The following is a 4,679-nucleotide window of genomic DNA, read 5'->3' as shown; positions in this document are numbered from 1 at the left end:
AATATTACTTCACGTTAATTGTTAATATTAATAAATTAAAGGATTATTAGCCAATTAAGGTATTTAGGCTATTGATAAATGGTGAAGTATATTACTTACGAGGGTCGTTTGAAAAGTCCGTGCAAAGTCAGAGAGATAGCACTACTGGCGCGTATCGAGGTTATGTTTAGTTAGTAGCATCTCTTGGAAGAACACACACCAAGTTTCAGCCAGATCGGTCTATTTCTTTGTGTTTGGCATTCGTTTGAATCGAGGAAGTCGAGTGATTTTCAAAAAATGGACGAAAAAGAATTTCGTGTGTTGATTAAACACTACTTTATGAAAGGCAAAACGCCTCAGGAGACTAAAGAGAAGCTTGATAAACATTATGGTGACTCTGCACCTTCGATTAGAACAGTTTATAAGTGGTTTCAAAATTTTCGGAGTGGCCATATGGGCACAAGTGTCGCTGAACGTTCTGGACGCCCTGTTGAGGTTACTACTCCAGAAATCATTGATAAAATCCATGATATGGTGATGGATGACAGAAGAGTGAAGGTGCGTGAGATTGCTAGTGCTGTGGGCATCTCGAATGAACGGGTACATAATATTTTGCATCAACATTTGGACATGACAAAGCTATCCGCAAGATGGGTGCCGCGATTGCTCACGCTTGACCAAAAACGAAATCGTGTGAAGTGTTGCAAGGACGGTTTGCAGCTGTTCCAGAAGAATCCGCAGGACTTTAAGCGTCGTTTCGTCACTGTGGATGAAACATGGATACATCACTACACTCCTGAGACCAAAGAACAATCTAAACAATGTGTTACCAAGGGGGGAATCTGCGCCAAAAAAAGGCGAAGACCGTTCCTTCGGCCGAAAAGATTATGGCGACTGTCTTTTGGGATTCGCAAGGAATAATCCTCATCGACTATCTGGAAAAGGGTAAAACTATTACAGGTGCATATTATTCATCGTTATTGGACCGTTTGAAAACCGAGCTGCAAGAAAAACGCCCACGATTGGCCCACAAAAAAGTCCTTTTCCATCACGGACAACGCACCAGCTCACACCTCAGCAGTTGTGGTCGCAAAATTAATGGAAATAGGGTTCCAACTCGTTTCACATCCCTCCCTATTCTCCAGACTTGGCTCCCTCGGACTACTATTTGTTCCCCAATATGAAGAAATGGCTGGCGGGAAAAAAATTTTATTCCAACGAGGAGGTGATTGCTGAAACGAATGGCTATTTTTCAGACTTGGACAAATCCTATTATTCGGAAGGGATCAACAAACTAGAGCAGCGTTGGACGAAGTGAATAAGCCTATAAGGAGACTATGTTGAAAAATAAAAAAAGGTTTACCCCCAAAAATTAAGTAGTTTTTATTTTTGCACGGACTTTTCAAACGACCCTCGTATATAAGGAAGAGGTTTGCAAATTATGCAAGCATTTAATATTGAATTCTGTTGAACATCTCTTGTTGGAATGCCCTATTTATTCCAGCATTCGATCTAAGTTTCTGAAACAGTATATTGTATCTCATGAGAGCACAACAAATCTGGTTAATATCTTAACTTCTGATACTGTTGAAAAAATAAATAATATCTATTTTTAGATATTAGAGATCTGCGGATTGTCAGCTGAATTAAAATAAAAACCTACAGCATTTTCAATATTAATAGTTATTGTTCTGTAAAGTTGAGGAACTTCGTTTCCATTACTTAGGAGCTTCGTTTTGTTTTCTTTCCTTTTTCTGTGCAATATGCGAAATTTTGGAAGCTAAATTTTCATTTATTTTTCTGAAAGTTATTATTTTAATTGTAATACTGAGAGAATGTCAACTCCATGCTAACAGGTGTATTCTTGTAGCAATAAATATATTCTTCTTCTATATTTTATCTTTTCTTGAATTTAAGACGCGTCAACATCTGGGATCACATTAGCGCCCTTAGCTTTATAACCAGGACAAAGCCGGTCTTCTCTTCCGGACAGTGTTCTCTCTTTGAAGGCAATACAGTCCTCCATCACAGTAAGCTGAAAAGAAACTCCCAAGGAAGAGAAGATCTAAGAGACAGCAGCGAAAATAAGATCAACTAGTTCAACTTCCAGCCGGAAGGGGAGGAGGAAAATTTCAAAGTTTCCCGGCTTTTGGCTAACCTGTTTAACCAGCGGATTCCTAATAAAAAAAACTGGTACACTGGGCATTTTTATGGATTATGGATTTTACTTGAATACGAATGATTGCACAGTAAGATAGTAGTATAATAACATATCGGCACATTCACCTGTCAGTTTGGTCTTCTAGCCTGTCCAGTAAGGGGAACGACAATAGATCTGGCTAACAAGTACAGTTACAGGGTATTGTACTGGCTGACCATATCGCGCGGGTTATGTTCATTGTGCTGATCGATTGAGCGGGAAATCTTCCAATCATATTACGTCATACTAGTCATTACATTTCAAAAAAAAAAAAAAGGACCAAAATGGCCGCCGCTCAAATTTAAGTGAATTCTTCAGATTTTTGTGGTTAATTTCTATTGATTTGATTAGATTTGTACGTCCAAGGGCTGGGTCCTCTGGATGAGGTCCTCAGTGGCACCACATCTAAAGACATACATTTACCCCGAACCTCTTACTTGTCCAGGAAAAGTAAATCTCACATTTGTGCAAGACCTGGAGTTTTTTTTTCCCAGGCAGTCGTTCTTTGCGAATCCCGTCCTCTAAGTTGAAGACGCTTTAATCAAAGAATTTGACGTGATCGCTTTACTAAGATTAGGGAAAGGTTATTTAACCACTAAGGTAAAGCGATTAAAATGATGTTTATTAATTACTACACATAAGTAAAGACAGTGCTGCCAATCTTGTTAGTTAGACTTTAACGGTGGGAAAGAGCATGAGTTGGCAACGCTGAAATAAACGTTTATATTTTTTAATAACAATAGTCATAATTGCTGCCGTCTGATTGATCAAAATACCTGTAATAAAAGCTTTAAATAATAAATAAATTTGTTAACCAAGAGGGAATACTAGTGAATAGGAAGTGTGAAATTTAACAAAAAGCGGAAGTGGTGGTCAAACTAGTGAAACAGCAACTGATGATGGCCGAAAACTCGTCACCGGTCAATCGGTTATCCTGGCGAGCACATGACTCACATGACTTCCTCTACCCGCAATTCGAGTAATTAAACGTTCTCGAAACCCACAAAAAACTAGTTCATGTTTACTTTAAAAAGGTCTGCCATTTTTGCAAACATTACAAAAATACTACTATAAAAATCAATTTAGTGCAAAAACACTTATAGGCCAGCCTAGATTTCTTAAAAAATTCAACATTTTGTAAACATGCATTTTGCGAAAGGGGTATAAACTTCCGCATTTGTCCAGGAAATGTAATTGATATGAGATTAAGCTGGCTTCTAATAGCGTCGTTTTAGCATTTTGTACGTACTATATGTAAGTGGTTGCCTATTTTGCTGGCGGGCTTTATATCCAACTACCAAATTAGGTGTCGTGGTCGGAGGCGACTAGCAAACATACTTTACTGTAAATTTCTCATATTAACCATTAAATAAAATCCAAGGCCTAGACTAGTACCGCAATACATCTTAGCTTTGCGGGTCTAGCCTATAACCGCCTAACATACTTTACTATAAATTTCTCATATTAACCATTAAATAAAATCCAAGGGCTAGACTAGTACCGCAATACATCTCAGCTTTGCGGGTCTAGCCTATAACCGCCTAACATACTTTACTATAAATTTCTCATATTAACCATTAAATAAAATCCAAGGCCTAGACTAGTCCGCAATACATCTTAGCTTTGCGGGTCTAGCCTATAACCGCCTAACATACTTTACTATAACTTTCTCATATTAACCATTAAATAAAAATCCAAGGGCTAGACTAGTACCGCAATACATCTTAGCTTTGCGGGTCTAGCCTATAACCGCTTAACATACTTTACTATAAACTTCTCATATTAACCATTAAATAAAATCCAAGGCCTAGACTAGTACCGCAATACATCTTAGCTTTGCGGGTCTAGCCTATAACCGCCTAACATACTTTACTATAAATTTCTCATATTAACCATTAAATAAAATCCAAGGGCTAGACTAGTACCGCAATACATCTTAGCTTTGCGGGTCTAGCCTATAACCGCCTAACATACTTTACTATAAATTTCTCATATTAACCATTAAATAAAAATCCAAGGGCTAGACTAGTACCGCAATACATCTTAGCTTTACAGGTCTCGCCTCTTAAACCGCTCGTGGCGCAGTGGCTTTTATCGTAACCAATGAAGAGGCCTCCTGAGGTGCGATTATTGCTAGTTGGAAACTTTTTTGTAAGTTTGTAAGTCTTATATTTATGTATTTCATGTTTACCTTTAAACGGAAGTTGAGACTCGCTTTCCTTTTTTTTTTTAGTGTTCTGCTTAAGTCTGTGAATCGCTACAGGAACTTGCCGTGTACTGAACAATCTTTAGAGCAAGCTGTTACGGCTCACTTCCTGTAATAGCATTATTTGGTTAATATGTGCGATGTTGAAGTCTTTATTTTTAGTAGAAACTCCGACTGTGAATAAAATGGATACAGAACCTTTTGAAGGAATCCTCTAGAATATTATTACCTCTACAATCGCACACTAGTAGATCTTGAACAATTATAGCCTAGTTCAAACAACCATCTTCTAAC

At 37.8% G+C, this 4,679-nt stretch overlaps 1 pseudogene; it reads left to right on the top strand.

The window, feature by feature from the left end:
* Positions 1-4,252: 4,252 nt before the first annotated feature.
* LOC141448283 (U4 spliceosomal RNA) lies at positions 4,253-4,377 on the top strand (annotated as a pseudogene).
* Positions 4,378-4,679: the final 302 nt, after the last annotated feature.

The sequence above is a fragment of the Rhodnius prolixus genome, unplaced genomic scaffold (assembly GCF_049639745.1).
Source record: "Rhodnius prolixus isolate KJV_2025 unplaced genomic scaffold, Rpr scaffold_13, whole genome shotgun sequence".
Classification (NCBI taxonomy): Eukaryota; Metazoa; Arthropoda; class Insecta; order Hemiptera; family Reduviidae; genus Rhodnius; species Rhodnius prolixus.
Note: the sequence above shows the minus strand (reverse complement) of the source record. Positions and strands in the feature narration are given on the sequence as shown.